This window comes from Lissotriton helveticus, chromosome 7, assembly GCF_964261635.1.
Source record: "Lissotriton helveticus chromosome 7, aLisHel1.1, whole genome shotgun sequence".
In the NCBI taxonomy this organism is placed as follows: domain Eukaryota; kingdom Metazoa; phylum Chordata; class Amphibia; order Caudata; family Salamandridae; genus Lissotriton; species Lissotriton helveticus.
This window is the reverse complement of record NC_136068.1, coordinates 70,317,077-70,344,825: the sequence shown is the minus strand read 5'-3', so window position 1 is coordinate 70,344,825 and position 27,749 is coordinate 70,317,077. Positions and strand designations below refer to the sequence as shown.

Genomic DNA, 27,749 nt, shown 5'->3' with positions numbered 1-27,749 from the left:
CTGTGGTACAGTCTCCGAGGCTTAACAGCCAATGAACAAGGAGAACTCCATAGTCAATAGAAAGATAAGCATTGTACTGACTAATCCACCATCTTCAAGCTTTTCTATTAACAGTGGAAAATGTGTCCTTCTACGGGATTGGTCTAAGCAGCTGGGCAGTGCACTTCATGCTCCGAAGTTGCCGTAACCATGGAACAGAAGACTACAGTAAACGAAGAAATGACAGCCAAGGTTTTCAGTCTTAAATGTGCAGAACGGGGGCCAGTTAGTCAATCTAGTACATGGGTACGAGCAACCATTTTCCCAGGGGTCAAAACGTTTGTTCTGTGGTGTGACCGATGGCCGCATTGATGCCAGCAGGGTGGTGGTCGGGAAGGAGGGGTTAAAAAAAAAGCATCTAGTGGCAGAATTGTAAAATGTGAAACCAGAAAACCAGGGGGCTTATTTACAAGCCCCCTGCGCCACTTTTGCATCATTTTTCCCATGTTAAAAATGACGCAAAAGTGGCGGAGGGGGCTTGTAAATCTGCCCCCAGGAATCAATCCCGGCTTTAACACTTGACCAAGTGATCCTGGGCAATTGTTTTATTTCACGTTCCCTCCTTTAATTTCATGATATTATATAAGAAGACCTTAAAATGCATGACGTCCAGATGTGCACTGTAAACCAACACATAACTAAAAAATTTGTAATTTACAATGCCAATAGCTCAAATTTTCCTAATGCGAGACCTATTGCATTGCAAATGCTTGTTTTTATTATATGCACTTTGTGATGTTAATGGGATACGCACTTTGCAGCAGGCATGTTAAACCTCTGCCCTACGATCTGTCAATACTTTCAGTAGAAAAGGCTCCGGACTTTCTCCAGGAAGAACATTAATCACTGGAGTTGTCATTTTTATTGCAGGGACAAAGTATGCGGCATCCGGTGCTTTTAAAGCGTTGAACATGGTGCGCCCACACCAAGTCAGCGCCCGAGCCAGCCAGCATAACTAACCAGATTGGTGTCACCCCATGACTCATTGATAAGTTGGACACGCAATGTACACACACACACACACACACACACCTTACGCATTTTCTGAACATTTTTAGATTGCTACTATACAAATAATCATTATAAAGCCCACAAGTCAAACATCCGTAAGTAGCTGCGGCTTCACAGTTCTAAATTATAAACCCGATTATCGCCCAAATGGGCGCTTGATGTAAAAAACATATTGAGAGACACTCCCAGCAATACATAACACGCTGCGGAGGAGGGACTCATTGGATCTATGTCGGATGATATAAATATATACTTTTAATTTAAAAACAAACTGCCAACGCGGGAATGCCTACCATCTTAAGTTTGCGACCTCTTAGCAGGCGGCAGTTATATTGAATTGTGTGGCAACAACTCACGGCTGCTTCAGTAAAACGCCTGGCATCGCCTGCACCACCCGCCGCCCGGGCGATAATGAAACTGCCTCAGGAGGGGGCCGCCTCAGGCAGGTGTCTGACAGCTCACGTGGTCATACGTGACAGGGCCGCAGTCCTTCCTCTCTTTCCTTGCCTCTACGCAGCGTGGCCTCGTCCCTTCGGGGGAACCGGAGCCGCGCGCGAGAGGAATGCGAGCAATGTTAACCCCGTGCTGCCCGCGGCAGCGAACGCGCGAGAGGCAGGGCAGGGGTAGACGGCGCGCGGCAGCTGCAGGAGGCACACAGGTGGGGGGAGAGAGGGGCTAAGCACAGAGACTTGGCACAGAGGGGCGGAGGCCGGGGCAGAATTCCAGGCATGCCGCAAACATATTAAGACCCAGACAGCCATCTCTCGCATACCAAAACAGCGCGCGTGCAGAGACAGTTCTGCTGCAAGAAACACACACTTCACCAAGTCGGACCAAAAAAACGAATAAAATGCACCAAACACAAAATGCAAGCATACAGCAACAAATATGTACACATACTATAGGTACCTCACAAGCACATAAAAAAAATTCTAAGCAGAATAATCATGTTATATTCAAGGATACACAAAACATGCATTGGAACTGCATTTATATACCGCTTACTACCCCGACGAGGCGTCGAAGCGCTTTTTAGGAGAGTAGCGCGCTACTATGGGACGCATAAAGAATTGGGGGTGAATTAGTATAGTGAAATATGAAGGTAATTTGAGTGGTGTACACAAAAAAAAAGTATTCAAATGCACGCGTGCTACATAATACTATGCACATGTACACAAATATACATATACCCAATCACAAAACATTCTGAGCCACATCACTATTGGAGAGGACCCAAACACGGGACAACTACACCAGTAACGGGTTTTTCAGACCCAAAGAAGAGCCATAACAGTACTAGTGAACGTGTGGCATGACCTAATTGAACATGCGTTGCGAATGAGGGCTTACTCAGCATGCTTACATTTCTAGACCTACACATCCTTTCCTTAGGCAATGCTACTAGATATTTATTGCCCTCCTTGAGGAACACACCCTAAATGTAATAATGGCACAACTCCACTCTCCTTACCATATGATCACAGGGCTTTTATAGGTCTAAAAGAAAGCGTTTTTCACTCCTCCAACATTCACATAAATAAGGACCGGGTAGATTTCCATTACACCCTAGGAGGGCAACCAGCTAGCTTAACAGTATCCTTGAAAATGTGTTACAAAACGGTATAAAACAAAGTTGGAAGGGGGGGGGGGGGGCGGGGGGCATGAACCAGTAGCCAGCCCCCAAAAGCCTTCACGGGATCCCATGAAGACTCCAGCACATTCAAAATGCTATGCTTCACATGCAAATGTCCTCAGTATTACCTATACATGCAAGAAAAACAGTATATAATATACTTACATTGGAATAGGAATATACTTACATGTAACCTAGGCTAAGCAGAATGACGGATCCTTGTCAATGTCATCACCTGCCAGAACACAGATTCTGCTCAGTGGCAGCACCAGACCTCTGGAATAATTTGGCTAGGCTAATCCCTCACTTCTAACCCCTGATGCAGTTCCTTTCGGGAATCAAGTCCCGCCCCACCTGCTCTAATACTTCTTTGTTGTTTGCATATGCCCTGCCTGCCCAATATACATTAGGCATGCAATGCCTTTTGAAAATGTAGTTTGTATCCTCAGCCACCCTGCCAAAGGGCCACAAGTCCTGAATGTAACATCCTTCTTCCCTGTACATAGAACATTTTACCTATATACCATGCACTAGGCTATTACTTACTTGATTCCTAATATCTAGGCAACTAGAAGCAAATTGCTGGTGCAGTGTGCATTATACACAAACTTCTGTCTGTAGATCAATTCACATCAACATGTATATAAAATAGGAGACATGTATACAAGGACACACAAATGCTTATACATGGACAAATATTAGAAACACTAGACATGATTTGTATATTTTTACTTTAACTATTTTGAGCTTCAGTTCTTTAAAATACATACAGAAAATGTGTATTCACGTTGTACGATATGGTTCATCATTTTTTTAAATTAAACTATTTTTGTCTAGCAGAGAGCATGTATTTATTAAATAAGGCTGTGGTGAAAAGGCACGCGATATGGACCAGTGTTTCTTTTATGTTTTAGTTGTTATCAATGGAGTAGATGTATTTCTTCCATCACCTCGGGTGAATCTGAGGAAGCTCCTATTGTATTGAATGAATGAATGAATGAATAAATGAATGAAAAATGAATGAAAAATATTTATAGAGCGCACGATGGCCAAACGGCTTCCTGGCGCTGGGAGCTCTGAGGAACCGAACAGACAGGGCCAGGAGGTTTAGCAGGGGTAGGCCAGGGCAAACAGAAAAGTTTTCAGCGCTTTACGGAAATGAGAAAAAATAGGGATCGAACGCATAGAAAGAGGAAGGGAGTTCCAGAACCGGGGGGCAAGAACAGAGAAACGGGTTCCACCAGTGCGAGATTTGTGAAAGCGGGGAACAGTGAGGAGGGCAGAAGATGATGAACGGAGAGTGCGGGCAGGGGTGTGACGGGAAATCAAAGAATTAATGAAAGCCGGTGCAGAGTGATCAAGGGCCCGGTAAACAAGGCACCCTAGTTTAAACAGAGATCTCTGCAAGATGGGCAACCAGTGAAGGGATTTGAGGACGGGAGTGATGTGATGGGTTTTGGGCAAATGAAAGATGAGACGGGCGGCCTGGTTCTGGATAGCTTGTAAGCGGCGGGTTTCATAGGCAGGGATGCCAGCGAACAAGCTATTGCCATAATCAAGGCGGGAAGTGATAAGGGCGGAAATAATAATTTTAAGGGAGTCGAGAGAAAAAAAACGAGAGATTTTCCGGATCATTCGAAGGGAAAGAAAACAGGAGGACACCACGGCACTGACCTGGCCATGCCTTTTATTCATTATGTCCAAAGAGCAATATAGGATTAATCACCATCTTCTACATGCGGTCCCAAAAATATGAAACTCTTTCTCCAGAATTAAGACCAGCTATCTATATTATGAATTACAGAAAAGAGCCTAAAATACTCCTCTCTCAATGAACATCGAGCTTTACTAGGTTGCACAAGGTACCCAAACAGGTGCCCTATGCAGAAACAGGATGTGCTATGCCCCCTGCATGTGATGCTTCTCCAGAAAGCGGATGCTGTTTTTTGGTTTGGCATTTGTCACTTAAAGGTGCTTATTGCACGTCATCTTCCTCAATTGGTCAATTACTGTGCTATTAGAATCTTTCTTCCGCCCACTATAACATACAGCATTGGGCAGTTAGTCAGCATGCGTCAGCCACTGCCAAGACAACATTCTGTCCATTTGCAAGGAGTACATCAACACACAGTAGTTTCTCTAAGAGCCAGGCCAAACTATGGCAGTGTGCTTTTCGAGAAGCACAAAGAAAAAAATTCAGTATTTTTTTTTAGACTGTCAGAGGCGCAGCGGCTTCGACAACAGGTTCCCAAAAATTGACAGAGGAGCATTGGCAATGCCAAAAGGCTGACAGCAAACTACAGATCTGTCGTCTTTGCTAATGTGGACTAATATGGAAAACTGTTGGTATATTCTACTTTTGCATCGCTAATGCATCAACAGACCATGAACAAATATATCCTTTTAATGTCTCCACACTATGAATAAGTTATCATATCCAAGGCAGACAAATTAAATACACTACAGGCAATTTAAAGGATCTTGTAAAACCTGTGTATCATTCCGGTCCCTTCCTCTAGGAAATAATCTTCTGCAGAACACATGGGTGTTTACGTTCTGGGTGCATATTATTAGATTTTACCCCTTGAAGTTCAATTAGTGATCAACGTTATAAGTTCTTTTGCAGAATAATCATCTATATAGTACAGTCACACAAGCATTATTGTTCCTAATAACCTACCCGGTACAGCGCTGGAGTACCAGAACTTATCTGGTATTAGCTTACACACCTTTTGTTCATTTTGTCCACAGTTGACACGCAGGTCTACAAGTACCAGAAATGAAAGATCAATCTGGAAGGGGGGTCACCTTACTCACATTTAAGGTGACAGCCAAATGAAAGATAAACTGAAAGGGGGTCACTTCACACACATTTACAGTGACAGCCAAATGAAAGATGGGTCACCTTACTCATATTTAAAGTGACAGTCCGAGATCTGCAAGAGCAAATTCAAAGCCACATAGAGGTCAGGAGAACCGACAATACACACGTTCATGGCACTGATGTAAATGGACAGTGAAGTGCGGATACTCACTCTTTAGAGCACCTTTTACTCCGGAGACTTGGTAGCAGACACTCATCAAATGTAGTGCAGCAGTGCCAGCAAGTGGAGGGACTCTTGCCTCCCATTATTCATTTATTTTAGTAGTTTTATATAGCGCTACCCTGACCCGAGGGTATCGGAGCGCTTTACAGAGGATACATTGCGAAGAAAACAAACTATACAAGAAAGGGACAACATGTCCATGTGACAAAAAAATAAAACAAAAAATAAATAAAAGAAGCGCAGGTACTCGGCACTGACCCTACCGTTATTTACAAAAGCAGTGGTTAACGGTCAGACTCCACCCCCCACATTTGAAGAGGTGCGGCAACAGCCCCCCCACCCAAAAGTCCACCGCCACTTCAAAGAGACCCGTGACACACTCCAAGCCACCTTCAGCGTTCTCCCCCTCAACATGAAATATTAAAGGCCCAAACCGCCTCCATGTTCGCAGGCCCACCACAAAAACACCCACCCCCCAAAAATTAATAATACAGAAAAATACACCCTAGCGCTAACCCACGACCTTCCGGCGTCGAGCACCACCCTCCGGCGCGCCAGCGGGCCGAGCTGTCTCAGGCAGGCCGGGCGCGCCGCTTTTAACCCCGGGGGCGTCGCCTCGCCTCCCTGGGTCACATTATTTTTCCCATCAGCCATTTGGCGGGCGACGCTGGGTCGGCGTCCCCTGACGAGCACCTGCCGCAACCAATGGGAGCTCGGGCGTGGCGGCTGAGGCGCCGCCCCCCGCTCCCGCGACGCACGTACGTCCCCCCTCCCGCGCGGAGTCTGGATTTTCTGCCCTCCCCCCCACCTTCCTTCTGCAAGAAACTGAAGGCCGACATTGCCGTCAATGGCGGAGCGACGGGGGCCGCCTCCAAACACGCAGTAGCCAGGCCCGCGCGGGTACCGCTGCCCGGCCGGTGAGCTCCGGACACTGGGCCGCCGCCGTTACCCGCCAAACCCGCGGCTTCGGCGACTGCCACAGGGCCCGGGCGGAGCGGGAGGCCTGACGACCGAGGCCTCCCCGTCTGAAGTCAGGGTATCCCGGGAGTACACAGACGCCCCCATGGCGGAGCCGTAGCGGCCGAGGAGCTCGAGGGCCCGCCAGGCCGCGCCCAGGCCCCATGAGCCGGGGAGAGGGGCCCTGCACCGCACTGCGACAGCAGCCCCCCGCCGACCCCTCGGGGCCCCGCACACACCTGTCTCGCTGCTGTTTACCTCCTGCCCGCCAAAGCCAGGCTCCCTGGAAAGAGAGGGGGAGTGGGACCCTGCACCCCCCACCCCCTGCCCAGACCGGCATGGGGACCCCCGGGGACGTCTGACAGCGCCGCCGACGCCTGCCCGGCAGCAAACCCACAGTAACTAACCGAGGAGAGCGCCAACCAGAGGTGGGTGAGCCTCCCCCACGGGGGTGTGGGGCAGGCAATGTGTTTTGGTGTCATTTTTTTGTTGGGGGGGGGGGGGGGGCAGGGAATGACGAGGATGGACTTTGCGAGGCTTGACAGACCGGAACTCCTGCACGTCCTGTTTGTCTGCGTGTCCATATGTCTGGTGGGCGTTCTCCTGTCTTGTCTGAATGTGCGCGCTGGTTGAAAGGAGTGACAGCTGAAGGGGATTTCTAGGGTTGAGGTCTGCTGTGTCTCAATTCTTGGGCAGGAGAGAGGCTCGAGGGCCTTTAATGTGCTGCATGGATCCCAGTGCCAGGAGGGTGCAGGAGAGCAGGCTCGAGGGCCTTGAATGTGCTGCATGGATCCCAGTGCCAGGAGGGTGCAGGAGCGCAGGCTTGAGGACCTATAATGTGCTGCATGGACCCCAGTGCTATGAGGGTGCAGGAGAGCAGGCTCGAGGGCCTTGAATGTGCTGCATGGATCCCAGTGCCAGGAGGGTGCAGGAGAGCAGGATCGAGGACCTATAATGTGCTGCATGGACCCCAGTGCTATGAGGGTGCAGGAGAGCAGGCTCGAGGGCCTTTAATGTGCTGCATGCATCCCAGTGCCAGGAGGGTGCAGGAGCGCAGGCTTGAGGACCTATAATGTGCTGCATGGACCCCAGTGCTATGAGGGTGCAGGGGAGCAGGCTCGAGGGCCTTGAATGTGCTGCATGGATCCCAGTGCCAGGAGGGTGCAGGAGAGCAGGATCGAGGACCTATAATGTGCTGCATGGACCCCAGTGCTATGAGGGTGCAGGAGAGAGGCTCGAGGGCCTTTAATGTGCTGCATGCATCCCAGTGCCAGGAGGGTGCAGGAGCGCAGGCTTGAGGACCTATAATGTGCTGCATGGACCCCAGTGCTATGAGGGTGCAGGAGAGCAGGCTCGAGGGCCTTGAATGTGCTGCATGGATCCCAGTGCCAGGAGGGTGCAGGAGCGCAGGCTTGAGGACCTATAATGTGCTGCATGGACCCCAGTACTATGAGGGTGCAGGAGAGCAGGCTCGAGGGCCTTGAATGTGCTGCATGGATCCCAGTGCTATGAGGGTGCAGGAGAGCAGGCTCGAGGGCCTTTAATGTGCTGCATGCATCCCAGTGCCAGGAGGGTGCAGGAGCGCAGGCTTGAGGACCTATAATGTGCTGCATGGACCCCAGTGCTATGAGGGTGCAGGAGAGCAGGCTCGAGGGCCTTGAATGTGCTGCATGGATCCCAGTGCCAGGAGGGTGCAGGAGAGCAGGATCGAGGACCTATAATGTGCTGCATGGACCCCAGTGCTATGAGGGTGCAGGAGAGAGGCTCGAGGGCCTTTAATGTGCTGCATGCATCCCAGTGCCAGGAGGGTGCAGGAGCGCAGGCTTGAGGACCTATAATGTGCTGCATGGACCCCAGTGCTATGAGGGTGCAGGAGAGCAGGCTCGAGGGCCTTGAATGTGCTGCATGGATCCCAGTGCCAGGAGGGTGCAGGAGCGCAGGCTTGAGGACCTATAATGTGCTGCATGGACCCCAGTACTATGAGGGTGCAGGAGAGCAGGCTCGAGGGCCTTGAATGTGCTGCATGGATCCCAGTGCCAGGAGGGTGCAGGAGAGCAGGATCGAGGACCTATAATGTGCTGCATGGACCCCAGTGCTATGAGGGTGCAGGAGAGCAGGCTCGAGGGCCTTGAATGTGCTGCATGGATCCCAGTGCCAGGAGGGTGCAGGAGCGCAGGCTTGAGGACCTATAATGTGCTGCATGGACCCCAGTGCTATGAGGGTGCAGGAGAGCAGGCTCGAGGGCCTTGAATGTGCTGCATGGATCCCAGTGCCAGGAGGCTGCAGGAGAGCAGGATCGAGGGCCTTTAACGTGCTGCATGGACCCCAGTGCTTGGAGGGTGCAGGCTCGAGGGCTTTTAATGTGCTGCATGGATCTCAGTTCTAGGAGGGTGCTGGAGAGCAGGATCGAGGGCTTTTAATGTGCTGCATGGATCTCAGTTCTAGGAGGGTGCTGGAGAGCAGGATCGAGGGCTTTTAATGTGCTGCATGGATCCCGGTGCTAGGAGGGTGCAGGAAGGATGGATCGAGGCACATTAGTATAAGTTGCGTGCTGGAATAACCGCCAATGTTGCAAGCCATAACTGAGGTGCACTGACAGCTGCATGCGTCTCCAAATATCCGAATAGTACAGAATGGACATGTCTGAATTGTGGTGAATTGCAAAGCTATGTTTAGGATTGAGTACTGGCACAGGAGAGGGCCCTGCTGATTGACTGAGCTCTGACAGGCCTGTAGGCTCCAGTACTGATTTAGCAGGTGCTGATGATAGTGCTCTATGTACTAAAATGGCAAAGAGGTACTAGTCGCAAATGAGATGTAAAGGGAGCCCTAAGTTGACTAGTACTGGTGAATAATTGCAATTTCAAGAGCTTTTGTAGGGCTTTCATCTTTGTAATAACCTAGGTTATCGGTAGATTTTGTGCACAGGAAATAATCATTTGAAGAATAAATTGTTTAATGTTTACTGAGTTTTATGATGCAGAAAAATCAACCCGTGTATATTTTATCTTAAAATTTCTTTATTCAGATTTTCACAGTTTAACAGGCAGCACTATGCCAGTATCCCATAACCTCTACATACAGTAGTGAGAACATAATTGAAATAGTTGGGGAAAGTAGCAGTCCCTTGCTGAATGTTTAACTTTCTCCACCTAAATCAGAAGCCTTCGTTCTGCTGCAAAGTTACTAAGCTCAGTTCCCCTTTCAGTGGACCCCGTTATATTGGACGTGCTCTTTGTTAACTTGGACCCTGTCTCTGGTACAGTCTTCCACAACATATCAAAAGCATTGTCTTTTTAGAAAAGTTGTGACAACTTACTCCCTATGCTGAACATTGGCTCATTTTAGTTATGCTTTATTGTTCTGAACGCCGAGGTGCATTCGTTGGTGAACGAACGCACTATATAGAATCACATTTCTGCAGGCACAGCTGTTTCCATACAGTGTCCTGCACTGTTCTTCATGCTAATAAATTGTGAGGATAGATTTTGTTGTAAGGGAACAGTGTGCATTTCTAATCCGGAGGATCTGGTCGTTAAAGCTAGCCTATGGTATAGATTTGTATTTGATTGGTCATTAAAGGGACAACAGGACTGAATTGAGAGGATTGGTTCTGGGAAGACCTGGCAGGGCACCTGCCTCTATGTGGTCTTATCTCTGAAGACACCCCTAGAAGACTCCCTTAACCGAGCCACCTAAACAGTTTCTGAAGTCGACGGGACAACCCTAGCCCGTTTCAGTTCCTTCCTGACTCATTTTAATTTGAACCATGCAGGTCAAGCTGGGCCCTTCTTTTCCAAAACCTCCAGTATAGACTGTGGAGTGCTGCAAATATCCTCTTGTCGGATCTCTTCAACATATACACAACTCCGTTTCACATGGTTGTTCTTCTTTGCATCTCTCGTAAAACCACAGATAAATGCATGTTTCATAGCATTATGCACCCACTAGCTCAACTACCCCAAATAATGGTGTCTGGCATGGGTGGCTATTTATTTATACTAATGGGACTTCATTGCGTTTCTTGGAGAACCACTCAACCTCAGATGCTTCATCAAATTAAATGAATTCGTACTTGTAAAGCTCACTTATACCCTGAGGTGTCTTGGCGCTGTACGCATACCGCTGTGGAACCCTTCCTGGCTTTTCCCTGTGAAATGCCCACTCCTGGGCACCCCCAAGGTGAAGCCAGGCCCAGCGCTGTTGGGGCCGTTGTGGAGATTAAGCAAGCTATTGCCCAGAGTTGCAGAGTGGGACCCATGATTAGAATAGGTACAGAGGCGAGAATTTTCAGGTCCGAGGAAATTGAGCCCAAGACCCGGCAAGGCGGGAATTTAACCCTGGTCCCGGGGCAGACCTCTGCATCAGGGTCTGCCGCTCTAACCATTGAGCCACACTTCTCCACAAAGAGAATTTTGAACGCATAAATGACTTTCAATCTTTTTTCTTTAGACTTTGAGTTGTCTACTCATACTATTGTTCTTTTGACCCCGTGAATAACATTGAGCCTCTGTTTCCACACTTTCCTCCACTTTAGGAATATTCCTTATTATACTGTTTTTGTGCACATTGTGTTCAGACTTTTACTAATGTTCAACTTGTTTGCTATCTATTCTTTTTGGGTTTCGCCTGCCGAAGGCTGCGCTCTGCGCAGCTCTTCAGCGCAGGTGAAATCCTATGTCGTCAATAAGGACTCCTGGAACGTCCCCCGGCTCTCATTGGTTAGCTCCATAAATGGAGGCTAGCCATTGAGTGCCGGATCTGTCCATCAAGGCTGGACCAGATTCGGGGGCGTTCCGGAGATTTTTTCCCAGGGCGGAGTTACGTTTTTTCCCGTTCCCTCCCCTTTCACTGAAAGTGAATTCAGATGCGCTGTCCATTCCCGCCCCCTCCGTGTGCCTTTCCGCCGCCCTTGCTGTCCTGTGCACGTTTCCCGCCGTCCGTGTCCTCTCCCGCCCCCTCCCGCCGTCCGTGTCCTCTCCCGCCCCCCTCCCGCCGTTCGTGTCCTCTCCCGCCCCCCTCCCGCAGTTCGTGTCCTCTCCCGCCCCCCTCCCGCCGTTCGTGTCCTCTCCCGCCCCCCTCCCGCCGTTCGTGTCCTCTCCCGCCCCCCTCCCGCCGTTCGTGTCCTCTCCCGCCCCCTCCCGCCGTCCGTGTCCTCTCACGCCACCAGCGAGTGCCCACCTCGCGATTTCTGCCCGCCTGCCTGCCTAGCGAGGGCCGCCGCGCTGCCCGCGGCGACCCGGAAGTACCTGGCCGGCCGGCCAATCCCTTCGCGGCCGGCCGGAAGTCCCGCACCCGCAGCCCGGGGGAGGGAAAGGGAAGCCTTGCTGTTTGCCGCTTCCCCCTGCCTGGGGGAAGCCTTTGTCGGTGTTGCCGGTCTCCCATGCCTGGAGGGAGACCGGAGAGGAGCCTGACGAGGGTGGAGCGGAGGGGGCGCGGGGCACATTGTGGTGCCCGCCCCCACCGCAAATCCGTACCGGCAGCAAGGAGGAGGGCAGCAGCGATCAGGTAAGGATCAGCCTGGGCCTGCCTTTAGTCACGGCGCTTCCTCGAGCACTCCGCTGCCCCTGGCCACGAGCACAGCGTGGAGTTGCTGTGGCGTGGCGCGCCGCTGACTGACTGCCTGCCAGAGCGGGGCGTGTGAGTCCGGGAGGGATTTGAACCCTGCGGTGCAGAGCGGAGACAGCATGGCTGGAGTCTGAGGTGCCTTGTGTGGAAGAGGGTCCCCTACCCCAGCATCAGATAACGTCAGGAGGGCTTCTCGCCGCTGCAGGGCTGTCGTAGGGAGCATAACCTGGTTGGGGAATCCGGAGAGCAAGGGATAGTTCCGGCCGACAGGCGGCGTCCTGTCCAGCGCGGGAGGGTGCGCCACCATGGCACCCTGGCGCCCACCGCCGCAGCGTGCCCTGCTCTGGCTCACCTTTGGGATCCTGTGCTGCTCGCCCAGACCGGTAAGGGGGCAGCTGATGGCGGGTGGCGGCCCGGGGCACTACTGTCAGGAGGTGCTTGTTTGGCGACTCTGAACTGCCTCTCCAGTGGCATCCGGGATGTACAATGTGTTGTGGGTGACTTTGAGCAAGATGTAAGGGGGGCAGAGTGGCATGTCGTGATCGTGCCCTCAGAGGTTGTCATTAAGACAGGCTCGCATCATGTGCAGAATGTAACCCTGGGTTTGGCATCATGGCCACCTGGCAGAGTTCAGAGGTGTTTAAAGGAGAGGATGGAATGTACCAAGTGCTTTCATGAGTTGTCATTAAGTTAAGATGGCATGCCCAAAGTAGGCATGGGTGTGAATGAGGGCACCGTGGCATGTCCTGGGTATTCCTCTGAGGTAGGCATTACGTGCTGAATGTGTCTTTCCAGTTGCCATAAGGTAGGAAGCCACATGCTGAGTGTTACTCTGAGGTTGGCATTAACGAGGAATGGCATACGAAGAGTGTTTTCTGGGTTTGACATGAGAGTAGGCTGGCATGGGCTGAATGTCTGCGTGGCTGGCATAAGGGGCATGTGCTGATGGTGTCTTTGCGGTTGGTGTTAAGATTGTGTCACTTGGAATAGCCACAGGACCGGCTGGTATGTGATGAAGGTGACTCTGGGGCTGGCATCATGACACCGTGGCATTTGTTTAGCGTGACTTGGCATCAAAACAGAATGAAGTGAACTTTTGGAGTTGGCATAAGGGAAACCAGGCCTCTGCTGAGGATCCTTAAGGAGTTGGAATGGGCTGAGCATGTCATTGTGGTTGGCAGCTCCATGGAACAGTGTGCATTAAAATGCGTACATGGTACCTAGCATGGCATTAGAACAAAATGTCACCAAATGTTATGGTTCTGATGCTCACATCGCTGTGTTTGGCATGGAACAGACTTGGGTGTGCAACATGTTGCCCTGAGTTTCACGTCATGACATCATGTGGCGCATTATGGACTTTTAGGGAGCATTTTAACTAGGCAAGGAGGAAATGTGCCAGGTGTGTCACAGGTGTGAGCTACGTATTAAAGGTAATGTCGAGTCCTTCTCTGACGCTGGTACAAAGGTGGGATGACGAACTGAGTCAATCAGTCAAATAACTTTATTCGCATTTAGTAAATGCATAAAAGTACAAGTAGTTATCACAGTACGAATTGATCAAGGAATAATTCAAAACAGTTAAAAATTAATTGTATACATTTTTCCTTTTAAAAGATATCAACATTTATATGCATCCACATTACTGGAGCTAGCAGCTATACATTTATGAGAGGAATATTTGCAGTAATCAATTTATGATGGTAACACCCTCACGTGTGGTTTGTTCAGAATAGCCATGCACTGGAAACATGGCTGTGCTTGCTTCCCTGCCCCCTGGCTGTGCTTGCTTCCCTGCCCCCTGGCTGTGCTTTCTTCCCTGCCCCCTGGCTGTGCTTTCTTCCCTGCCCCCTGGCTGTGCTTTCTTCCCTGCCCCCTGGCTGTGCTTTCTTCCCTGCCCCCTGGCTGTGCTTTCTTCCCTGCCCCCTGGCTGTGCTTTCTTCCCTGCCCCCTGGCTGTGCTTTCTTCCCTGCCCCCTGGCTGTGCTTTCTTCCCTGCCCCCTGGCTGTGCTTTCTTCCCTGCCCCCTGGCTGTGCTTTCTTCCCTGCCCCCTGGCTGTGCTTTCTCCCCTGCCCCCTGGCTGTGCTTGCTGCCCCGCCCCCTGGCTGTGCTTGCTGCCCCGCCCCCTGGCTGTGCTTGCTTCCCCGCCCCCTGGCTCTGCTTGCTCTCCTGAGTGTGTGTGTGTGTGACTCTGGGTGGGTGTGTGTGGCTCTCGGTGGGTGTGTGTGGCTCTCGGTGGGTTGCTCCCCCGCCCCCTGGTTCCCCTTACCCTGGTTCCCCTTACCCTGGTTCCCATTCCCCTGGTTCCCCTTCCCCTGGTTCCCCTTCCCCTGGTTGTGCTTGCTTCCCTGCCACCTGGTTGTGCTTGCTTCCCTGCCACCTGGCTGTGCTTGCTTCCCTGCCCCCTCGCTGTGCTTGCTTCCCTGCCCCCTCGCTGTGCTTGCTTCCCTGCCCCCTCGCTGTGCTTGCTTCCCTGCCCCCTCGCTGTGCTTGCTCTCCTGAGTGTGGGTGAGTGTGGCTCTGGGTGGGTGTGGGTGAGTGTGGCTCTGGGTGGGTGTGTGTGTGTGTGGCTCTGGGTGGGTGTGTGTGTGTGTGTGTGTGTGGCTCTGGGTGTGTGTGTGTGTGTGGCTGGCTCTGGGTGTGTGTGTGTGTGGCTGGCTCTGGGTGTGTGTGTGTGGCTCTGGGTGTGTGTGTCTGGCTGTCTCTGGGTGTGTGTGGCTCTGGGTGTGTGTGTGTGGTAGTAATTGCTGTCTGCTGAGCTCGTCCGTAGGGTACAATAGGTCTCACATTTGCGAGAGATTAAGCTAATGGCAATGTAAATGACAATGCCATTTATTTATTTGTTTTCAAAACCAACACATAAATACAAATTTTGTCATTTACAATGCCAAAAGCTCTAACTTTTCCAAAGGCGAAACCATTGCATTGTAAATGCTTGTTTTGTTAATGTGAGCCATTTATGTTGAGTAAGACTTATTGCCAGTCCGACACTTCCCTGCGAACCCCTCGCTGCCACCCTGATTCTGACCATGACATGGGTGATTATTCTGATTACAGGAAGAATAAACAAGCATTTACAATGCAATGGTTTCGCCTTTGGAAAAGTTAGAGCTATTGGCATTGCTCATGACATTTTTTTTTTGTTTACTTATAAATAAATGGCATTGTTATTTACATTGCCAACAGCTCTCTCAGCCCACACAGCTCGCTCAGCTCTCACAGCCCGCTCAGCTCTCACAGCCCACACATCCCACACAGCTCTAGCTCTCACAGCCCACACATCCCACACAACCCTCACAGCTCTAGCTCTCACAGCCCACACAGCCCTCACAGCCCTCACAGCCCACACAGCTCTCACAGCCCACACAGCCCACACAGCTCTCACAGCCCTCACAGCCCTCACAGCCCACACAGCTCTCACAGCTCTCACAGCTCTCACAGCCCACACAGCTCTCACAGCCCACACAGCCCACACAGCTCTCACAGCCCACACAGCCCACACAGCCCACACAGCTCTCACAGCTCTCACAGCCCACACATCCCACACAGCTCTAGCTCTCACAGCCCACACATCCCACACAGCCCTCACAGCTCTAGCTCTCACAGCCCACACATCCCACACAGCCCTCACAGCTCTAGCCCACACAGCCCACACAGCTCTCACAGCTCTCACAGCTCACAGCCCTCACAGCCCACACAGCTCTCACAGCCCACACAGCTCTCACAGCCCACACAGCTCACAGCCCACACAGCTCTCACAGCCCACAATGCAGCAATCACCTAACACTACACATGCCTTCACAACACACCAATTAAAGAAAACTCACAATTTAAGATGGTTTGTATTGTTCACAAGTCATTCCATGGAACCAACACTGGATATTTAACTTAAGTCTCCATCAACCACAAACCAACAAGGCACCAATGATTAACAATTAAAAGAGGGTTGTTGGTGTCCTGGGCAAATCCAGTGTGTAAAGCTCATTCCTGTGCCAGAAACCAATACCTGAATGGTTTGGAGGACTGAATAAAGGGTCACAGTCGTGCCTGATTTAGCAGGAACAAGTTCCATACCCTATGTCAACGAGCTGTGCCAGGTGAAGTAGACGGAGTGATTAGAACTATGCCAAATAAGGGTAGAGAGACTGGGGAGTAGCTCTGCACAGATGCTTTTACTGCTGTGTGGTGACAATCGAGTGTCAGAGGCGAGGGTTTCTCTATCAGGGTAACTGGTTAGTGTGTGTAAACGCCTTTAGGGCGCAGCCATCGATGAGGTTTAGATACTGGAGCGGGTGAAGCGCTGCGAGGCTCCTCGCTGGGCGCCCCCCCCCTGCTCGTCGTGTCCTCACTTCATTCTTGCCTGCTCTGGAGGGGGTGGGGGTGGCGGGAGGGAGGTTCCAGGAAGGGGACCGTTGAAGAGATTGAGAGGGGGTGACAAAGTTCCTGTCAGTGATAAACCCGGGGTGTCGCAACAAGGAGACTCCCACGGGGCTCTGCGAAGGGCCCGCCGCCTGCCGACGCCGGGAGGAGAGTCCGCGCACCGCAGGACTGTGGGGAAGTGCTGTTGTCTGCTGCTTCCCTTAGGCCTGCCTGCTCTGCCTGTGCCCTGCATCCTCTATCCTGTGAACTATCTACCTGCCTGCATTCCTGTACCCTACTTGACTGTGACATGCATCCTGCCTGCCTGTGGCCTGCCTGCTCTATCCTGTGAGCTACCTGCTGTCTGTCTGTGCCCCGCCCTACTGCTGTCCTGCCTACCTATGCCCTGCCTGCTCTGCCTTCCTGTGCCTTGCCTGCTCTGCCACCCTGTGCCCCGCCTGCTGTTTCCTTGTGCCCTGTCTGCTCTGAACTCCCTTCTGCCACCCTGTGCCCTGCCGGCTCTGTCTGCCTGTGCCCTTCCAGCCTGTGCCATGTCTGCCTGTGCCCCGCCTCCTCTGTCTGTCTGTGCCCTACCTCCTCTGTCTGCCTGTGCCCTGCCTCCTCTGGCTGCCTGTGCCCTACCTCCTCTGGCTGCCTGCGCCCTGCCTCCTCTGGCTGCCTGCGCCCTGCCTCCTCTGGCTGCCTGTACCTGGTCTGCCCGGTCTGCTCTGTTGCCTGCTGCCTGCGCCCTGCCTGCTCTGACCTCATGCGGCACCAGCTCTCCCTCGCGGATTTTGACACGGTGTCGAGTATGAGGGGCCGGTATTTGGAGGGGAGGGGGCGGCGCGGGCCCAGTGCACCTCCCCCAGTGCTGCCTGAGGCTTCCTCCCGGTGCCACACCCCACCGCCTGAGCTGCCTGCACCATAAGCTCCGGAGTTGCAGACCCCCGGGCCGTGCGGACCCCTAACGTGAGGTGAGAACTGGGGGACGGGGAATGGGGCGTAGGGACCAAGGCGGGGGCGCCCGTAATCCTTCCTGGGAGCACGATGTAGTCTCTTTTCATTCCCCAAAAAATAGTAAACAAATATATATGATGGCTAATTACTATATTCTTTGACTCGCACTAACCAACAACAGCCTGATTTATATCACACAGGCCCCATCTCACCTAAGAATCCAAATGTGGCGCCATAATGCTCTCGTCTTCTCGCCACCGTAAATCACCTCTCTCCTCTTCCTTGTTTTGCCGATCACGTGGGTTAGAGCCCGGATATTGTCAAATAAATGAAGCGCAAAGAAGGACTCTGTATCTACGTTTCACCAACGTGATACACCCAGTATGTCAGGGCAGTAGTGAAACGCAACGAAGGACTATGTATCCACGTTTCGCAAGCCTAGTGCACCCAGTATGTCGGGGCAGAAAATACAAACATTCCGACATGTCCCAGTGCATCAACATCAGAGTGGGCACATCAGTAAAAACACTTTACACCCTTGCAGAAGCCAAGCCTCCTTCAGACGTAACTAGCTGCAGCGGGCGAGTTCTTCCCCTTCCCTGCTCGTCCGTCGCCAAACAGCTCCATAGGGCACGGATTAGAGCATTTTACCGAAGGACATAAAAAAAAAATTCTAACCGTCGACCAACAAGGAACTATGTATGGTGAAGGTGGGGGTAGCAATAAATAGAAACAAGCAACGGAGTGAAAGGGGAGGGGGGCGGGAACGGGCACACGGGGAGGGGGGCGGAACGGACACAGGGGGAGGGGGCGGAACAGACACACGGACAGCGGGAGGGGGGGTCGGGAACGGGATAAATATAAAAAATGCTGCTTACCTGATCAGCGGCCTCAGTGCACAGCCCACCCCTGCAAAAGACACGGTGGAAATGGAGTAAACATGACGAGAAAAAAAAAAACTGCACCCACCCACCGCCGCAATGACGTTCGGAAAGGGGTGGAGAGGGAAAAAATCGCGGGAACGCCCCCGAATCTGGTCCGGCCTTGACGGACAGATCCGGCACCCAATGGCTAGCCTCCATTTATAGAGCTAGCCAATGGGAGCCAGGGGACGTTCCCGAAGCACTTATAGTTAACAAAGGATTTCGCCTGCGCCGAAAAGCTGCGCAGAGCGCAGCCTTCGGCAGGTGAAACCCAAAAAGGTCTGAAAATCTGTACAAAAGTCTACCTCCTAATTGCTGGACAATTCTATTCTGATCCCTTTTCCCCCTTCCTTACGTCCGTTCAATGTTCAGCGACATCATCCATATTGGCTGTTTTCCAGAACTGTCCATAGACCTACTTTTTTGCATTTTCTGGTAATTTTTTTTTGTAATTGCCCGCATTGCATGTTTTTTTTATTTTTATTGGAAATTTTACAACATAAACCAAGCAAAACGAAAAGGAAAAAAAAGCAGCGTTACACAGACTGCAGTGCGGGGGCACACACATTCTCCTTATACAGTGCTTCTTCATTAATACATCAAAATGATACCATGACCCAGTGATACTACCAAAAACAACTGACGACACCTGGATGCCAATCCCATTCTCCCGGGGCTCCACCAGTCCATGTACCCACCCCACTAACTCTCAATGCACGAGGAGGCTAGGGAGAGACAACCGCCCGGAACTAGAGAGCGGGTTAATTATGTGCCAGGGTCTGCATCAACCGGGGAATCCATCGTCTGGGAGTCAGTGTCAGAGCCGTCAGGGGTGTCTGAAGTATGCCTATTGGAGATGTAAAAGGACCAAAAGTTTTTGGGTCTGTTACGTGGGGGGGATCAGCTCACTGTAGTTTTCTGTTTGTATCTCTTGACCATTGTGTAAGTTTGGGGGTCGGGCCGCGTATCCAGCATAAAGCAATACATCGTTTAGCCAGGAGGAAGGCCATATCCACCAGACGTCTGTGCGACTTGGGGAGCGGTTTAGAGTAGCCCAATATGGCCAGCAGATGGTCCGGGGTCAGCTCCATCTCTGATACGCGGTTCACTTCTAGAAATACCTCATCCCAGAATCGAGCGATCCCTGGGCAAGACCATGCTATGTGCATGAAATCGGCGACCAACGTGCCGCAACGCTCGCACCGAGGGCTCTCGCGAAGGCCATAGCGATGGAGTCGTTCAGGCGTGTAGTACACCCTATTTAAAAATTTAAAGTGGACTAACCTGTGGCGCCCATTGAGAGATATTCTCTTGGTGCTATTGCAGCAATATCTCCATATATCGTCTGCAAGTCCAGTTGCCATGCTAGATGGGGTTTAGTGTATGTGCCCTCTCTTGCTGCCATCGACGTATGGTAGAGTCTAGATACCAGTTTAACTGGAGATTGCGCCTTGACCACCACCGACAAGGCCAAGACCTCCGGGGGCTCCGCCATGTCCTCCCCCAGCAGCGCCCTGAGGGCATGCCTTGTTCTATGTAGCTGGAATTGTGCCAAAGCCAAGGTTGTTTCCACCCCCTCCATGATGTCCCCAATGGAGCGGGCCACACCGTCAGCAAAAAGATCCCCCATGGTATGCACGTTCAGTGCGGTGACAACTCCTCTGTGTCTGCATGGCGCCAACCAGTAGCACCAGTCTAGTCGAGCTAATGGGGAATGCAATAGATTACTACGAGCGCGTTAAGTATACTGTGCCACGCATGTGTTACCGAGGTCAGTGAGTCCAATATACCTGTGCGCCTGTCATGAGGCGAGAAAAGAAGTGATGGTAGCGGTTTGGGGTCTGCGACCATGGTTTCCATCCGAATGTGTGGAGTTTCGGTAGGGCCGTATATGTAATGTAATGTAGAGTCCATTTATATCGCGCTAACAATCGCTCCAGGGAGCATCTCGGCGCCAAAAAGAGGACAACCAGATGAAAAGGTTGCCTTACTGCTCAAGGAGACCAAAACCGGAGTCACACCAGTGCTCTGGCCATTGGGTCTGGAAGATTGTAAATCCAGGTTTTCAATTGCTTACGGAAATCGGATACCCTGTCTAGTGCTCTTAGTGCAGGGGGCAACGCATTCCATGCTTTGGCACCCAGTACCGCCAGAGATTTACCCCTGCGTAATGATATGCATGAGCCCTGTGCTACCCTATAGTATAGTTCGAGATCTGGCGCGCTCAGGCCACCCATCGCTTATGGGAGAATCAATATTTCCCAGGCCACCCTGGGTTGCTTGCCCGCCCACGCCAAACGAACCATCAGCGATTGTAAACGCTGAAAAAAGGTTTTGGAAAGGACCATAGGGATGTTGGTAAAGAGGAAGAGAAAACGAGGCAACACAACCCTTTTCATCAAAGACACTCTGCCCATCAACGACAGCGGGAGGTGTATCCAACCATCTTGCCTTCTTACCACAGACTCCCCGGATATCCTGTTCTTAACGGAAACTTGGTTTTCTGAGGCCTCTCTTCCCGACATTCTAGCCATCCTCCCCGACTCCTATTATGCCCTCCGGGCTGACCGCCCCGAAGGCAAGACCGGGGGGGGTGTTGCCATGATTGCACGATCCACTTCAATTCCAGCTTCTCTCCCAACCATCTATAGCTGGGGTGGACTTTCTGGTCGCCCGCTCCTCTAATCTTTCCGCGCCTCTCACTGTTGTCCTTGTCTATCGCCCTCCCCTGAGCATGCCTCTCTTTGTGGCCTCCCTGCAGGAACTCCTCGCTACGCTTGTAGTTAACAACGCTTCTGTTCTCCTGCTAGGTGATTTTAATTACTGGCCTGGCGACCCTAGGGAGGACTTGGCGTCCAAGGACTTCACGGCTACTCTCTTATGTCTCAACCTTAAGTCCCACGTACTGATCCCTACTCACAATCTTGGACATATTCTAGACCAAGTCTGGTCATCCCAGGACATAGTTTCCCCCCTCAGCATCCTCCCTTGTACCTGGTCTGACCACTCTCTCATTTCCTTCACTATCAACACTGGTTCTCCTCACAAACCCCCCCGTCCCAAGAATGTTTTTGCACGTAGCTGGAATCGCGCTGATTTGCTTTCCCGAGCTCATTCCCTTGCTTCCTCTCCTCCCGATCTTAATGGCATCTCCCTTGACTCACAGGCCGCTGTAGTTAGCAACTGGCTATCTTCCGCTTGCGATTTAGTAGCCCCTCTCAAGTTAGTTAAGTCCATTCGTCCTCATGTGACTCACCGCTGGTTTAACTCTGAGCTCAAGGTCCTCAAATTGGAACTTAGACGCTCTGAGCGCCTTTGGCGCCGTAGCTACTGCCCCGACCTCAAGGCCAAATATAAATCTCTTCTTAAAGAGTACAAGAAGGCCATTCTGGCGACAAAGACCAAGTATTTCTCCGAACAAGTAATCCTTTCGGCTAACAAATCTAAAGATATCTTCTCCTTGGTCAACAATTTGGCCACCTCTGATCGTGCTTGTCCTCACTTTATTCCTTCCCAGGCCCTCTGCTCTTCTTTAAACGACTTCTTCATCGAGAAGATCGTTAAAATTAAATCTAACATTTCTGTCACTCCTTTTACCCCACTTCATTCTGTCCCCTCTGTGTCTAAATCTTTCTTTTCCTCCTTCCCGCCCCTTTCCCTGGATTCTTTCTTAGCTTTGCTCACAAAAATCAAGTCTGGCTCTCCCATTGATTGTGCCCCTGCTCGCATTCTTAAAACTCTTTTTTCTTTCTGCCCTGCTACCCCCCTCTCCCTTCTCAATGCCTCTCTTTCTACCGGACTGGTTCCTTCTTCATTTAAATCTGCTATTGTTTCCCCCATTCTTAAAAAACCTGGTCTTGATTCTTCTCTCCCTTCCAACTTTAGGCCCATCTCTCTTCTTCCCTATCTTGCCAAAATTCTGGAATCTTACGTCACCTCCTGTCTCTCCACTTATGTCGAACAGAACCAACTCCTTGCTTCTCATCAAGCAGGTTTTCGCTCGGGTCATTCGACCGAAACTGTGGTGCTAGCCGTTCTTGACGAGCTTAAAGCCAAGGCTGACACCAACTTTCCCCAAGCTTTGGTTCTCCTCGACCTGTCCGCTGCGTTTGACACGGTCGACCATAACATTCTTTTGGACCGTGTCAGCGCAGCGGGCATACGAGGCCCCGCCCTTTCCTGGATCACGTCCTTTTTGACAGGACGTTCACAAGCTGTCCACCTCCCCGGTTTCTCTGCTCTCCCCCTCCCGGTGCCCTGTGAGGTTCCCCAAGGTTCTTCCCCTTCTCCTCTTCTTTTCAATTTTTATATTCATCCACTTATTTCTTCTCTCCTTGAGCTGGGGGTCTCTGTGTATAACTACGCAGATGACCTCCAGCTCGTCTTCGATCTTTCTTCTTCGTCTCACTCCCTATCTTTCTTTCGCTCTACCATGGTCTTTATTTCGGGGTGGATGAGCGCCAATCATCTCAAGCTCAATCCAGATAAGACTGAGCTTGTCCTGACTGGCGGCTCATCCAGCCCTTGGTCCCCTGCCTTCTGGCCCCCTATTCTTGGCCCCCCTCCCACCCCGGTTCCCTCCGTTAAAACATTGGGCATTAAGGTCAGCCAGGACCTGTCCATGCATGGCCAGGTCAGTGCCGTGGTGTCCTCCTGCTTCCTTTCCCTTCGGATGATCCGAAAAATCTCTCGCTTCTTTTCTCTTGACTCCCTCAAAATCATCATTTCTGCCCTTATCACTTCCCGCCTTGATTATGGCAATAGCTTGTTCGCCGGCATCCCTGCCTATGATACCCGCCGCCTCCAAGCAATCCAAAATCAGGCTGCCCGTCTCATTTTTCACTTGCCCAAAACCCACCACATCACTCCTGTCCTCAAATCCCTTCACTGGTTACCCATTCTGCAGAGATCCTTGTTCAAACTAGGTTGCCTTGTTTATCGGGCCCTTGATCGCTCTGCTCCGGCTTTTATCAACTCTCTGATTTCCCTCCACACCCCTGTCCGCACTCTCCGTTCATCTACCTCTGCTCTCCTCACTGTTCCCCGTTTCCACAAAACTCGCACTGGTGGAACTAGATTCTCTGTTCTTGCACCCCGGTTTTGGAATTCCCTTCCTCTCTCCATGCGCTCTATCCCTATCTTCTCACACTTCCGTAAAGCGCTTAAAACTTTTCTGTTTGCCCTGGCCTACCCCCGCTAAACCTCCTGGCCCTGTCTGTTCTGTTCCTTAGAGCTCTCAGCGCCAGGAAGCCGTTTGGCCATCGTGCGCTCTACAAATAATTGCATTCATTCATTCACAAATAATTGCATTCATCTATGTCGTCCTCCAATTTGGAGATAGCGACCCCATAATTTTCTCTTAGTACCGTTTCCGAATCGGTAAGTATCCTAATGCCCAGATACCCCACCGGCTCAGTAGTCCATTGTAGCAGATACTCTGGGTCAAAACGCATCGTAGTGGACGTCAGGGGGAACATAATGGACTTGACCCTGATACCAGAGAGCGCACCAAACATTACCACTTCTCTCAACACAGGCGCGAGATTGGTCTCTGGGTGTCTAACATATAGCAGGGTGTCGTCCGCGTACGTAAACACAATGAGTCGATAATTTGGGAATCGGATGGCCCTCTGTCCATGATATTCCCGCAGGGCACATGTCAATGGTTCAGCGGATAGTGCATAGAGAATTGGGCATAGGGGGCACCCTTGTCTTGTTCCTCTGTGGATACGCATGGGATCGGTGACCAAGGAGCCAATCTGGATACGGGCCGTAGGTTCATGGTATAACGTCGCCAGCAGCTGCAGGAATACTGACCCGACACCCATGCGACTCAGGACTTGCCTCTAAAACGACCACTCGACGGAGTCGAAGGCCTTTTCCATGTCCAAGAAGACCGCGATTGCAGGGACCTCTGGGCGCGTGTGCTGCACAGCAGTGAACACCATTCTTAAGTTGTAGGTCAGATTCCGGGTAGGCACTATGCCTACCTGCTCCGGGGCCATCTGAGATGTGACTAGAGGGCTAAGATGATTAGCTAGAATTTTCGCGAAGATCTTTGTATCAACGTTCATGAGGGATAGAGGTCTGTAAGACGCGCAGTCATCTGCCGGTTTTCCCGGCTTGAGCATAGCAACCAGAACCGCCTCCCGCATAGTTGGGGGCATTCGTTCCGGCCGTACATATATCTTCGAATAGCGTGAGGAGGTGTGGCAATAAAAGGTCCTGGAACGCCTTCTAGAAGGCGACCGTGAGTCCATTACTGCCAGGGACACTCCCCGCCCTCATCCCTGAGAGAGCTAGCACAATCTCATCCCGTTCAATCAGGCGCACCAGGAACTTGCATTGGTAAGCCAGGTGAGCTCTATACGGGACAGATAGTCCAGGATATGCTCCTCTGAAGCTTGACCTCGCGAGGCATAGAAAGCCGCCTAGTATTCCCTCAATTTCTCAGCCTCTTGAGTCTCCTTTAGTTGGGAGTCTCCCTGCTCCGAACAAATCTTTGGAATAGCTGTTCTGTCCCGTCTATGTTTAATAATTTGCGCCAGGATCCTACCCGGCCGCTCCTCCTCCCCATTTGACCTGGCGGTGGCGTATTTCCCGAGATGCTTTAATTCCAAGTCCACCTCCTCATGAAAATCACGCAACGTCCGCGAAAGCTCGTTGTCCAGAGCGGTATTTCGTTGAATTCCACGGGCGGATTCAAGTTCCTTTAGCTTAGGCTCGGGTGCCGTCAACCGTACACGTATCGACTTGAGCACCCCGGCGTGCTTAGAAATAGTAACCCCCCTGATATACGCCTTAAAGGCCTCCCAGACGGTCTGAAAAGAGTCCACCGATCCACGTTAGTCTCAAAGGAAAGAGGAAAGAGTATGGTGGAAAGCGCCACGAGAACGGGGGAAGGTGCATTTTGGGGGAAACCAGAGAGATTAGCAATGGGGAATGGTCAGAATAGGTGCATGATAAAATTGTGTAAGCCCTTAGATGTCGAAGTAGATGTCGGGAGGCAAACCATTAACCCCTTCGACGCTCATGACGAGCTCAGCTCGTCATGGAGTTTCCATTGATTTCAATGGAAATTCAATGGTCCTCCTAGCACACCCTTTAGCATCCAAGTGGTTAATCAATCCTGGTGTGAATATTAAATTGTGCAGAGTAGTGCGTGAAGTCGCCCTGACGTGGATGCTCGTGCCACCAAATGTCCTCCATGTCATATGTTCAAAGTGTAGACTCCACCGCCCTCGCGGCGGCGGAAGGTCGTCTGTCCTGGCCATCTGACCGGTCAATAGAGGGATGTTTGAAATTGAAATCTCACCCCACAGGATACCCGTCTGGGCAAATGGCTGCACCATCTCCGCCAGGTCATTATAAAAATCTGGGTTATCATAGTTAGCGGCGTAAACATTTAGGATGACCAATTCCAACCCCTTCCCGTGACATCTGGAGAGTGTAGATCTGCCTTCTCGGTCTGTCGCCAGGGGTGTCAGGGTCACAAGTGACCTCGGATTCACCCAGGTCAGAACCCCTCTAGCATGTGAGGTGAAGCCAGCCGAGTGAATAGTACCCACCAGGCCCTTGGAGCGTAACCTGGGATTGTCTGGATGGAGGTGTGTAGAAGAGCGATGTCCACCTTATGGCGGTAGAGATAACTGAGGATTTTGCAGACCTTAGGATGGTTATTGAGACCACGGACGTTCCAGGCGAGTAATATTAAAGAGTCTGGAGTGTCATTCGAAACAGTCAGAGGTGTGGCAGTCGCAAAGGAGTGTGTCGTGGCAAATCTGTCGGGGGCCGCGCGGTGAGACCGCACCAAGTCAAAGTTGTGCAACGCAACATAATGCAACATTCAACAATATCAACAACCCTTCTAATCCCAGAACCCCCCCCCCCCCGTACCGGTGCAGGAACAGCAGCATGATAAATCGAGTAATAAGATAAACATTTGTCCATATAAGAGCCTGCAAAGGATATCGAGAGCAAAAATCATAACAACCCAAAATACTCAACAGACCATTTCTGGATGTGGCATTCAGTCCTGTTCACCAATGACCCCCCGGCCGCTTCAGCCAGGAGATGGCGATCCGGGGAGGTGCGCTCCTCCTTCGCCCAATCCTTTATCGCTTTCTGTAGTGCCTTGGTGTCCGTGAAAATGAGTGAGCGCTCCTGTCGGTTAACTCTCAATTTGGCAGGGTACTGCATAGCATAGTTAGCTCCAAGATCGCGTAACTGACGTTTCATGGGGGCAAACAAACGCCGTGTCTCCTGCACCCGCGCTGTAAAGTCCGACATCGTTGAACCCTCAAATCAGAGGTTGCGTTTACGAGCCAAGCGAAGGGCCACGTCGCGATCCCTGTAATTCAGTAATTTAGCTATTATTGTCCTGAGGGGTGTCCCTGGCCTGGGTCGTGGCCCCAGGGAGCGTTTTCAAAAGTTTTTCCGTGAAGAGGTCCATGTTCCCGGTGGGGGTATTTTCGGGCAGGCCCGTAATGCGGAGGTTACAGCACCTGGAGCGGGCTTCCAGGTCCTCTGTCTTGTCCTGAAGTATCTGGAGAACCCTACCCAGTTGTTTCTGCGCTGTTTCAAGGGTGGTTTGTGCCTCCTCCGCCTCTGTTAGCCTTCACTCTGACATGTCCAAACGTTCGGCATGCTTGTCTAGTCTTTCGGCCATGTGGTCCATCCTATATGTGAGCGCGTCCATCTTAGTTCCCAAAGAGGTTATCCTGCCCTGCAGGTTCTTTTCCATGTTGACTAAAATACTACGGATATATAGGCCCGGCTTGTCCGCAGCCTGCTCTTTATCGCCCAAACCCTCCTCAGGGGTGGGGTCCCCGTCCTGGATTTCTTCGGGTTGAACGATAGTTTGGGCTGTGTCCTGTCCACCTGCCCCATTCTACCAGACAGGTGAGGATGACGGCCAGGAAAAAACTTTCAACACGAGTGCTCCCACAGGCGACTATGCCGTCCGCACCTCAGAGCAGCCCGCGACGAACTGGGGGGAGGAAGGTGGCCTGCGTGCGATCCACAACCCCCATCTATGGACCTAAGCTGATATATCACATGCACCGTCAGTAGACGGGGGAGGGCGCTCAGTAAACCACAGTGCGACACTCCATGCTGGCCACAACACGGCACCCTTCGTAATGCTGTCTCAAAACAGACACCACGGCAGTTCCACTAGGCCAATGCCCTGAGAGACCCCGGTGTGGCATCCGTCCTGTCTTAGCAGTGCAATTAGCTGTTCACCCGGCTGGGTAT

The 27,749-nt window shown here is 51.5% G+C and overlaps 1 protein-coding gene across 2 annotated transcripts in view; it reads left to right on the top strand.

The window, feature by feature from the left end:
- The first annotated feature begins 6,536 nt into the window (after positions 1–6,536).
- Positions 6,537–27,749, top strand: part of FOXJ2 (forkhead box J2) — a 280,606-nt gene continuing 259,393 nt past the window's right edge. For both annotated transcript variants that reach the window (XM_078651469.1, XM_078651468.1), the window contains exon 1: positions 6,537–7,115. The gene's annotated coding sequence lies outside the window, so the exon portion shown is untranslated. The remainder of the gene's footprint in view (positions 7,116–27,749) is intronic.